At 41.3% G+C, this 12,481-nt stretch overlaps 1 long non-coding RNA gene across 1 annotated transcript; it reads right to left on the bottom strand.

Annotated features, from left to right (window-relative positions):
- Positions 1-1,980: 1,980 nt before the first annotated feature.
- LOC136179435 (uncharacterized) lies at positions 1,981-7,209 on the bottom strand. The gene is made up of 3 exons (XR_010666580.1): positions 3,230-7,209; positions 3,002-3,051; positions 1,981-2,717 (listed from the first exon to the last, which is right to left on the bottom strand). It is a non-coding gene; the product is annotated as an uncharacterized lncRNA (long non-coding RNA).
- Positions 7,210-12,481: the final 5,272 nt, after the last annotated feature.

Genomic DNA, 12,481 nt, shown 5'->3' with positions numbered 1-12,481 from the left:
CCAAAATCTGTAGCCGTCTGCCACTATCAAAAGGTAAAGGTGGTAGCGGAAAGTTGTTGAAAGAGGCTGTAAATGGACACACTGCTACATCCACAAATCGTCTGCGGGAGAGCTGATGCTTGGAGTGACTGTGAGAGGCTGGATGTATAGGCTGGTACTACACCATGCTGCCAGAAAGTCCAAGTTGAAGCACAACTTCCTTGGCAAGGGCAGCAAGTAATTGCTTGTGGTGTGTAGCAGAGACTGGTGGTGGAGACTCTAGCTAAAGCAGGACAAGACAACTACAACTTCTGCTTTAAACTGCAGAATTGTAAAGACAGCTGCTGCTCATCTGTCCAGCTCAAGCTCCTGCACCAGCAGGAGTTCTGTGTGAACTCATGCTTGTGTGTTGCTTGTTTGCCCAAACACTAACTTCTGTGTTTCTCTGCCTCAGTGATCCTCTGTTACATGCTCGTGCCTGTCTGCCTGATCCCTAGCCTGCCTTCTGCTCGTTCACCGGTCTGCTGGTGCATTCACCGTCTCTCCGAGAGGATTTGGACACTCCTTCTCCTTGCCCCTTTTTTGCACTATTAGTTTTGTTGCACAAGTAAATAACTGTTTAAATTGTGCTTCTGTGTTCGGAGTCTTGCTTTTGGGTCCTTACTTTTGTGAGTCGTAACATCTTGTATACAACTAGAAATCATCAAACATTACATTTCACACGATATATGTTTGTTATTCTAAATATCATCACATTATGAATTTTCTCATTTGCTGTCAAGATGATGTTTCCAGCCATCATCTGCACCAAGATATACTACTGAGCTTTTAAACATGTTGTTTTTTTTTTAAGACTCAACTGATTTTATTTTATTAAAGGATAACTAAACCCCATATTTTCAGTTCTACTGCTCTACCCTGGAATTTCAAAAGATGCATTTAGAACGTCAATGTATCAAGTTCGAGAAGGAGGGGGGCAGGGGGGTAAACCAGTGGGCGCGCACTGTAGCTGTTCCCACTCAACGTTCTTGAAGCCAAAATACGCCACTTAGGGGCGCTTCCTGCGCAGTAGGGTCCAGGGGCAGGAGCCCTGGTAACACGCCCCGCCCACTTACCGTACTGCCCTGATGACTTACGCAGCCCAGCTACACCGAAACCGCTCTGCCGGTCTACGATGAAGAAATGTTTAAGTACAACAAACCACCGTATTCAAAGTCTAATATTTAAACACACTTTAAAAATCCCGCTATTTTGATCATTATTGAAAATACGTGGGCTGCTGGGTCCTCTGTTTTTAACAAAATCGTTCTATATTTAAGCTATATTTAAGCTAGGTTAGCACCACAGACCGTAGACTACAGGTGGTAAGATATGTTGTATTTTGTTAGAAACTGATAGTCTACAATGTGATTCATGTCTGCTTTTCTAATATATTTAAATGAACAGTAAATCAATTGTTTTTTGTATTTTCATTTAGGCAAAGAAGAGATAAAAGCAGCTGGTCTGACATCTTCCACAGAGGTGAAGTGTAAGTTAAAATCATCTGTTAAAAGTTTATGACCTGTGATTGTTTTTAAGTTTCATAAGAGGATTGTCAAAACATTGTTAACAATACAGTCTTCTAAAAATAAAAATCACAGAGTCATACACCAGCTAAATATTAGATAGAAAGGTGATGTTTTCTTTTCCATTTTACAATCAACAGAACCTAAAAATGACTAATTTCAACCTTTGTCTGCACACCTGTTACAGTGGTCAGGCTGGGGTCACATAGTTTGAAGGAACCTCCTCCTTTTTTCACCTGTGCCAGATGCCCTGCTCATCCACTGTGGTAGAAATGACCTTACACCAGCAGCTCTCCCAGATGAAGAGTCCTCTCTGCCATCACCCAGAGGAGCTGATCGACGTCTGCACAACTGAAGAAGGTGGACAGAGTCTGGTGCTTTGTGACAGTGATCAGTGAGAAGGCTACCATAGTCATCCTCAGATAAAACACAGAGATCCAGGTCAATATTTAATTTATTTTTCTTTACATGATGTAGCCCTGTGTTTGAAAGGCCAGATGCTGGAGGGTTGTGTTGGATTTGCTTTTCCATCATATTTTAACAGTCAAACAATCATCCAGGATCTCTATACTTTATTTGATTTTGTTTGGATTTCTTTGTTAAATTATTTTTTATACTTTCTCCTATGTCCCAGCAATTGGACCTGATGGTCTCCCTTACTTATTTTCCACATGGTTAATGAAGCCAGGGGTTGTTTATTGAAGATGTCTTTTCATAAAATGTTTAAATAAACTTTTTAAAAATCTGAATTGACTGTCTCTGATTAACTGGAGCATGACAAAGTGTTGGTCACAGTAAAATAATTTAGCAGTTAAGTTTATAGCTCACATTTGAAAAGGCCTTGAACTGACATTAATTTCTTCTTGACCAACAACAGCTAAGACAACAGCAAAGCTAACAGACGAGCTCAGCTGGTCTCGTCTGAGATAAATGGCCTTCAAACTTATTTAATATTAAACATTTAAAGCCAATAAGCATAGCAAGATACGTATGAGATTCCATTTCCATTTATTCAATCAAAGACTTGTCAAACAGTCTGGCATGTTGTGCTGGTGTTTTCAAGAGTTAATGACTAAAGAGAAGAACTCCATCAAGAGAGGACAGGAAACGCTCAGGGGACGAGTCCTCCATGTTGTCAGGTGTTGCTGATGGATCTGAATCTGAGGGCATCTTCTGTAATAAAGAAAAACAATCACAGAGTTAAATGTAAAGTATAATAAATTTTACTGTGATGTTTATGCCTCAGACCTGAAATAAGATCTGTCCTCAGGTTCTGCTAAACTTCAGGTTCTAAAGTTTGTTTTTATGACAGGAGAACTATTTATGAGGAAAAACAAAATATAAAAGACATGATGAATTCAATAAAAAACTGTCATCACATGGGCCAGCCTGATAAATTAAACTAATCTTAAATAGTCTCATATAATCAGACAGCCAATTTGTGTGCAGAACCTCACCGGAGCTGGAATCAGACTCTGGACTGTTGTTTCCTTTGGGCATTGATTTCCTTGAAGACAGAAAGAAGAACAATTTAAACATGAACTTCTTGCAGAACCATAGAGGCTGTTAAAATCTTCTTCTAGTCTTCCTTACATTTTAGGAAGATTATAAATTGTTATTAAAATTACTTTGATGCTGATAGCATTTACAATAACACGGTCCAATCATATGAGAGATCATTTTACCTTTGAGTCCTATGTGAAGACATGCTCTTCAGAATCAGCACTGCAAAGACAAGATGATGGCGTCCACCTTCACAACCTGCTGCTTCAGTCTGGCTGCATCATGGTCACCTACAGGAACACCACAGAAATGCAATCAAAGTACTTCACTTTATTTATCAGAGGATGTACTGTATGCAAAGTAAAAACAATTTTAGCTGTAATTCCTCAAAAAGATTTGAGACTGCTTTGTTATTTGAGAGCACAGATTGTTTCTTTTCCCTTCTCTCTGTTTGCCTGTACATGACCTTTTAGTGCTGTAAAAGATGCTACAGTAAATCCTGGATCAGCTGTGCGGATGGTGTGACTGTGTGGTAAAGCTTTGTTAAAGTTGTCTCGCACATACTCATATGCCTTTGGAGAGTAAAAGTACAGTGTGGTGGCAAACTGCTTATAAAATATAAAATAGTATTTTATTGGTGAGGTGCCTCAATCAAAGCGTCCTACAGAGTAGCAGCAGCTTTAGAGGGAGGAGACGAGCGCACTATGGAGAGGAGCGCACCGGAGGGGGCGAGCTGGGGGAGAGATGCGTGACCCGAGAAAAAGGAAATCCCCAGTTTTAAATATAATGTTGACGAAAAGAGGGAAATAGGAAGACATAAATGTCAATGTTGAAATTCTTTTGAATACAGAGGCTGTGAATGTTCAGTTTTCTTTGGCTATAAAAAGGCAACAATAGCCTGTAGTTTAATCATGGTGTTTCTCTTCGTTAACGATTATTGAAGCGAAATAAAAAATAAATGCATGACATTTAAAACATATTAACATGTGTGGGGGAAAACGCGATCTTTATGTTTTCTTTTATTGTGCCTATGTCTCCTCCTAACTTCAATAACAGCAGCATTTTGTGTGTAACACTGGTCTCCTGCATTAACACCTTCCTTTCGAAGGTGTTAAATACAGATACAGTCATAATCACCGCAATGTTTGTCAGGTTTTGTCAATTTTTAGAACAATTTCTCAATGAGTGTCATTAAATTTACAATATGATCAACTTGTGACTGTTGAATTGGTGTGTGGAAGACAATGCAGAATATTTATCAGTTTAAGCAGCATGATGCTCGATTAATATACATTACACTGCCGCCGGTTGTTGATGTTTGCATTCACATTTCGGTTTGTCTCTTAAATCAGTAACAGTTATATTAAATCACATCTTACCTTTAGTTTTATCTGGATACATAGAGAAATATTCTACCCTCGTATATAGTACTATGAATTTCAGCCTGCACGGTGTATAGCCCACTTATCACTCAGACTGTAAACATGTACACATTAGTGATGATGCAGGCCAGATTTAAATTATGCGACTTTGTTTTTGCCCTAGATACTTTTGAGACTTTACCAGACTATTTATTTTTGTTGTAAAATAACTGTACAGTCAATGAACCGCATCTATGAGCAGATTTTATATTACGATTCTTGGTTTTAAATACAATTTCAATCACAATAACGACATAACAATATCAAGAAACATAGCATGCCAGTTATTAGGTTTGCTCATTTAATAAAATAAAATAAAAAGATAAATCATGCCGGATAAGTAACCTAGCTTTACAACATTTCAGCTAACTTTAGGCTGCTTTTGTGTTAGCTAGCTAGATAACGACTTTAACCAATGACACATAAATCACACTTTTTACTTACCGAAAAAACTGCAAAGATCCCTTAGCTCCCACAGGTCGGCTAGAACAGTTTACTGCAGAACAACTCATTTTGCCAGCTCAAAAAAGACGAAAAAACTGAACGGAAGAATTCAATGGCGTCTCGGCTTTCCTTCACTACGTAACTTTTGCTATTCACAAAGAGAGCTACGCAAGATCGGCGGCTGTCAATCATCGTCAAATATGACGTAAAATCCCGTTTTTTAACCTCAAATAACTTATTTAAAACAAACTTCACAGAAAAATTAGCACTTGAACACAATGTAGGGTGATAATAACTAATGATCACAGCAGAGTTTATGTTTGGAAAAAAATTATGTGACGAGTATTTTAACTTTACAGTTTGACCCACATCCCGTCTGTTATCATTGAGGAGGCAGGGATTATGACCTATACTGCAGCCAGTCAGCAGGGGGAGCTCTAAAAATAAAAGCTTCATTAGACCGGGGACCTTGTCTCGTCCATTATTTTTACAGTCTATGGGGTAAACTCGCCCACTCACTCCTTTGCACCCAAGGGGCAACCTCCGGTCTCGAAAAATGAAGCCTATGCGGAAGTACAAAAAACTGCAGTTCCTCGAGGTTCCGCTTGAGGCTGGCTGCAGAAGCGCCGGAAATGCCATAAGCCCACAGCCAAAAAAGCCCGTTTTTACCACAGGAATCAACATGTTTACAGCCTGGTTCAAAAAACGAGATATATCTGATAAGTTGACGGCCCCTTCTCCTCACACTGTGAGGGGGGTGAATTTTTTTATAACTCATCGGATTTTATTCTATTAAGGAAAACGACTATGCCCATATTTGGTTGTGGCAGATTTGATTGACAGCTCTGCGCGCTGCATCTGTCTGTCAGGTCAGCAGGTCAGGAGGCTAACAGCTTGACCCGTCTGATTTCTCCTCTTTTTTACTTTGTTTGGAGAGTTTGTTTAACACATATCTGACAACATACATGGCTTGCTGTGCGGTTAACAGACCATCCAACAAGTTGATGCTTCAGTTTTCTTCGGCAAGTGATATAGTCGTGTTATATTTACTGTATACTTGTGTGTCGGTATTTATATTTACGGACCTAGCTTGTTTAGCGTTAGCTTGTAAACCAGTCGGCTAACTGTGTAGCTCATTATTTACGGTCAATGGTTTAGAAATGTTTGTTGTTAAGATGTTGAAAATGAGTTTGTGTGATGTTAGAAGCTTAAGGTTCAGCTCAGTGGTTAACCACAGACTGTAAATATGGTTATCTGACGTTATGATGAATGTTATACTCCACCTAAATGTGGACATTAAAAAAAAACTTTGTGTAGTAATTATCCGTCAGTAACATAAACTCAACTGAACCTAAGGTGCTGTGTAGGTTATAGAGGATGACATCAACGTTACATGGTTGATGTAGTGTCTTAAGATTTGTGCAAACTGTTAACAAATTTAAAAAAATGCACTTTGTAAGAGCATCTGTAACCATTAAGAACTATATTAATAACCATATTAATTTTCACTGAACTCATACACAGAATATAGCAGTAGAAATATAAATAACATGTGGAATGAAAATAAGATATAAAGCACATAGATATAAAGTATAAGAAATAGTTTGAAGAATACAGCCATGTACTGAGCTCATGTTAATAATAAATGAGTTACTGTATGTTCTGTACTAAAGCACAGAGAGTTGGGACCTGTTAATGATTTAAATAATTCAGGTTATATTTGTTTCATGTTAAGATGAAGTACTATCCACAATAAATTGCTTAATTTTTCCTCACAAAATCTGAGACAATTTGATGTGGAATATCATTGTGTGAGTGAGAGAGCTGAAAATAGCACGATTACAATAATGTTTATCTTCTTAACTTTGAATAGATGTTGATTACCTGAATACTGTACCTTTGTTGTCTGGGCAGTACACTGTTGAATTTATAAATGTGCTCTTACACACAGATGAATACAGAAAAATAGATGAGAACAAAAAAATTGATTTAATGAATAACTGATATTTTCTCTTTCTTTGTCATCCTGAAGACCCCTCACTAAAAGTCCATGTTCTCCTGGATCCATGTCACATGCTCGAGCTTCTTCAGAATGACATTTCAACAGTCGAAGTTCTGGTGAGAGAAGATGGCCAGCAGATAAGACAGCAGTACATGAAGGAGCTCCACAGGCTTCAGAAGAAGGAGGAGGGTTTGCACCTTGGAAGACTGTATTCATGCTGTTCAAATAAAACTAGATCTCCTCCAAACAACTCGCAATCAAACTATTTTCTTCCCATTTTAAAACCCTTTGTCCAGTTTAGATGGGAGAAGTTGATATTATGTGATATTGATCTGGGAAGACTACATTTCTAAATCATTTTTAACTGTGTTTTTATTCACAAGTTATTGATCTTATTTACTCTCCATGTATCTTGATTTAAGAATGGGGCTGTGTTTAAGGTCATCATTTTGCAATGATTCTGTTCCATCCCATTTTAAGAAATGAACTACATTAGTATTTATCAAAAGAATAAGAAGTTGTGTAAAAGTAGACTTCCTTCCCTAAGCTATTGAGTTGAGCATTAATGCACATTTTATTCTTGTCATTTCAAATCTAAAATGTATACTCATAAGTAGAAACAAAGGAGTGCATTTATATAGAAATATTTATTTAATCTGAAAAATCACATTAAAAAGCCTGTTTTTACAGCAGAGATTAACATCGACACACACTGTACGGGGGGAGAATGTTTTGATGACTCATCAGGTTTGATTTGATGAAGGCTAAGAGTTATTTACAATATTGCGTCAAAGTCAAAGTCAACTTTATTGTCAATTTCAAAATATGCCAGACATACAGTGGAATTTAAATTTCGTTTGTCTCCGTCCCACGGTGCAATACAACCAAAATAAGGTAAAATAAGATAAGGTAAAAAATAGATAAATAAAATTAGGTAAAAATAAGATAAATAATATTTACAGTAATAAATTCAAAATTCTAAATTGTGCAAAAGGTATAAATTCTAAATTGTGCAAAAGGAAGTAAATAAAATACAATAAAATTTAAAGAAAAAGTGAACTTGTGCAGTATTTGCAATGTGCAGTAAATTGAGTTTTTAGTCCAGAGTTTCTTGGTGGAAAACGGGAGGGGGTTTCAACGTCCAGTGTTCGTGGGGGCAGAGGGGAGGGAAGGAAGCGAGGGGAGAGAGTTAAGCTTCCTGACAGCTTGGTGGAAGAAGCTGTTTGCCAGTCTGGTGGAGCCGGCCCGCAGGCTGCGGTACCGTCTCCCTGATGGCAGGAGGCTGAAGAGGCTGTGTGAGGGGTGGGTGGGGTCATGCACAATGCTGGTTGCATTGCGGGTGAGGCGGGTACCGTAGAGGTCCAGAAGAGAGGGGAGTGGGACACCGATAATCCGTTCAGCAGCCTTCACTGTGCGCTGCAGGGTCTTGCGGTTGGCAGCAGTGCAGCTCCCAAGCCACACAGTGATGCAGCTGGTCAGGATGCTCTCGGTGGTGCCTCTGTAGAAGGAGCACATGATGGATGGGGGGGCTCGTGCTCTCTTCAGCTTGCAGAGGAAGTAGAGGCGCTGCTGGGACTTCATGGCCAGTGATGTGGTGTTGGTTGTCCAGGAGAGATCCTCACTGATGTGAACCCCCAGGAACTTGGTGCTGCTCACTCTCTCCACAGCAGCACCGTCGATGGTCAGTGGGGGTTTAGGAGTGGGGACTCTCCGGAAGTCGACAACAACCTCCTTAGTCTTGTCGACGTTCAGGAAGAGGTTGTTGTCTCTGCACCACGTGGCCAGTTGGCTGACCTCCATCCTGTAGTGCGTCTCATCGTTGTTGGAGATGAAACCAACCACTGTTGTGTCGTCCGCGAACTTCACAATGTGGTTGCTGCTGAAGGATGGAGCGCAGTCGTGGGTCAGCAGCGTGAAGAGCAGGGGGCTGAGCACACAACCCTGGGGGGCCCCAGTGCTCATGACGATGGTTTTTGATGTGCTGCCGTCGACCCGCACTGTCTGAGGCCTCTCGCTGAGGAAGTCCAGCAGCCAGTTGCACAGGGAAGTGCTGAGCCCCAGCTGGTCCAGTTTGCTGATCAGCTGCTGAGGGATGATGGTGTTGAATGCTGAACAGCATGAACAGCATTCTGACGTATGAGTTTTTGGTGTCCAGGTGGGTGAGGGCTGGGTGAAGAGCAGAACAGATGGCATCCTCGGTGATCCTGTTACCTCGGTATGCAAACTGTTAGGGGTCCAGGGTGGCGGGTAGGGTGGATTTGATGTGGGCCATGACTAACCTTTCAGAGCACTTCATGGCAATGGGGGTCAGTGCAACGGGTTGATAGTCATTGAAAGTGGATGGTGAGGGCTTCTTTGGAATGGGTATGATGGTGGTGGCTTTGAAGCACGACGGAACAGCAGCCTGACTCAGAGAAGCGTTGAAAATGTCCGTGAAGACATCTTTGAGCTCCTCTGCACAGTCCTTTAGCACACGGCCAGGAATGCTGTCTGGACCTGCAGCCTTGCGGGTGTTGATCTTGGAGAAGGTTCTCTTCACGCTGGCTGCAGTCAGGCACAGGGTCTGGTCGTGGGGAGGGGGGGTGGTCTTCTGTGGGGGCGTGCTGTTGTGTGCTTCAAACCTGGCAAAGAAGCTGTTGAGGTCGTTCAGCAGAGAGGTGTTGCTGTCACAGGTCTGTGGCTTGGGTTTGTTGTCCGTGATGGTCTGGATACCACACCACAGGCTCTGCGCGTTTCTGCTGTCCTTGAAGTGTCCGGTTATTTTTAGTGTGTAGCTGCGTTTGGCTTTCCTGATGCCACGGGACAGGTTGGCCCTCGCTGTTCTCAGGCAGGCTGCGTCCCCAGCTCTGAAGGCGGTGTTCCTGGCCCTCAGTAGCCCGCGTACCTCTCCTGTCAGCCATGGCTTCTGGTTAGCCCGGGTGGTGATGGTTCTGGTGGTGGTGACATCAGCAATGCATTTGCTAATGTAGGAGGTAACAGTGTCAGAATACTCCTCAATGTCTGTGTGGTTGTTGTAGGTGGCTGCCTGCTTAAACATCTCCCAGTCTGTGGTATCAAAGCAGTCTTGTAGTGCAGCAGAAGGCCCCCTCTGGCCGCACACATACCTGCTTCAGAACTGGTTTGGTGACTTTAACCCTGGGTCTGTAAGCTGGCATTAGCATTACACTGATATGGTCAGAGTGGCCAATGTGGGGGAGGGGTGAAGCTTTGTAAGCACCTTTAACTGATGTGTAAATCATGTCCAGAATGTTACCTTCTCTTGTGGGAAAGGTCACGTGTTGGTCTTTAGATTTGCATGGTTAAAATCCCCAGCGATGATGAAAAATCCGTCTGGGTGGGCTGTCTGTTGCTCACTGATGGCGTTGTAAAGTTCCCAAAGTGCGTCGATTCTATCAGCGTTGTTGGTGGTGGGGGGAATACACACAGCGACCAGCAGTGTCGCTGTTATCTCTCTCGGTTGATAGAAGGGGCTGCACTTAATGATCATAAACTCCGTCAGCGGTGAACAGTGTTTACATACCACAGCAGCATCTCGACACCAACCATCACTGATGTAAACACAGACTCCACCACCTTTCTTCTTTCCTCCTTTAATAAGGATTCTGTCCGAACAGTAGCATGTGAATTGTTCAAGCTGAACGGCAGAGTCTGGGATGTGTTCGTTCAGCCATGTCTCTGTGAAAATGTACGCACAGCCGTCCCTCACGTCGTGGTGCGCAGCTCTCAGTAGCTCTATATGGTCCATTTTATTGTCCAGAGATCTTGCATTTGCCAGTAGAAGAGTTGGAAGAGCAGACCTGTGTGGTGTATTAGCCAGTCTCGCTTTTATGCCTCCACGTTTACCTCGCTTTTGTTTCCGCTCGCACCGTTTACGTCTCCTCTCCGGGGGGTAAACCGGCTCGCAAAGCAGTCCCAAAGTTTGAAGCTGTTGTCTCTGTGATTCGGGTAATAACTCCACAGAAAGGCTGTTACTGTTTAAGTCCAGTAAAAATCGACGGCTGTAATTGTGTTTTTTGTGTTTTTAGTAAAACACGGAGAAAAGTCAAAAGAAAAGTTAGAAAAGTTAGAAAACACCGCTCTATCGGGAGAGAGGGGGGCCGCTGTGACTAGTCGCGCCGCCAGTCAGTCAAAGAAAGGCGTGTAGCTGACCAGCTTGACAGGTGCTGTCTCTGCAGCTCTCTGGGCACCTCGACGGACATGTCACTAATAATCCACACTGTGTCTATAGAAGAAATACAAAGGTGTTCAATTAATGCCTCAGACAAAACAAAATGTACATGTGACAGCTCAGGGTGTTTTTTTGTTGTTAGCCACATCTGCAGGAATAATATTGAACAAGGTAGCTGCAACTCATAATAAAAGATGCCAGTCTTAAATACTATTTTTTCTAATACTTACAGTTTTTGGTGTGCAGTTGACACTGGCCACAGACTCCATGACTTCACAGGGTTCTATAGAAAACAAATGTCTTGAAAACAAATGAAAACAAATAAATACTAAATATTAATTTTTCAATTGTCACCCACATCGCTGTTGACATCAGTAAATATAAGACACAGACATGTCTCATATTTATTTACAGTCTAACAGTAGTTTTATCAACAATAACGAAAAGAAAAAAGACACCAACATCACCGTCTTTTATCGTTTAAAACAGACTTCTTATCCTTAAACATGTTCTTCCACCCAAGTAATGATTTGTAACACAATGTGAGAATTTAAATGTAAAGATTAGCCTCAAAATGTTTCTTACATGTTATGATAAAACTTTGCTAATGTATTGCTCTGCTAACCCGGACAAAGTCTAACTGCTCTGACAAATAACTAATAACCATAATTGTATATTTAACAAAGTGTAGTTTTAAGACTTCAATAAAATATTTGGGTTGAATATAATTTGTTTTAACTGTTTTGTAGAAAAGTTAAATGTTAACTTACTGTTTATAGAGTTTTCTCAGGACGAGCAGGAAAGCCATAGGGGATGATAGCAGCCTAGCCGTTAACTATGCTGTGAAGTGGACTGCTAACGTTGAACTGAATGGGTGGAGTTAAGTCCCGCCGGTCCCGCCTTACTGCTGTTGCTAGGTTGATCCGAAGTTAGGTTGAGACTGCAAATCCAATATGGATCAGCTGTCGATTGGACTCATTTGCTGCCTATGTAACAGACGGGTCAGGGTTGGTCCAGTAATATTTACAGTCGATGGTTGTCAGTCAAGCATCTCCCCTGACAAAAGACAAATGCGTCATCAGGGAGAGACAGGGTTTCCTACTGCGCGAGACGCTAGCTTATGTCACCACTGTTAACATTTACGACGAAACTAATGAATACCTTTATATACAAAACTCAAAACTTTGTAAAACTGATACAAAATAAAACAAATACGATCCTAAACAGAACACCACAGTTTGATTACATGTAAACTATTGAAAAGATACTTTTAATTGTGTTTCTGGACGGAACTGACACATCATCAACTTACCTCTAACCAAGCTGCTAACGGCTCTGACCATAGCGTGCACATACCGCGCACGCACATACCTCCGTCATCACACAGACTCCAAAATAA

The sequence above is a fragment of the Labrus bergylta genome, chromosome 6 (genome assembly GCF_963930695.1).
Source record: "Labrus bergylta chromosome 6, fLabBer1.1, whole genome shotgun sequence".
Taxonomy (NCBI): Eukaryota; Metazoa; Chordata; class Actinopteri; order Labriformes; family Labridae; genus Labrus; species Labrus bergylta.
This window is presented reverse-complemented; position numbering and strand designations above follow the sequence as displayed.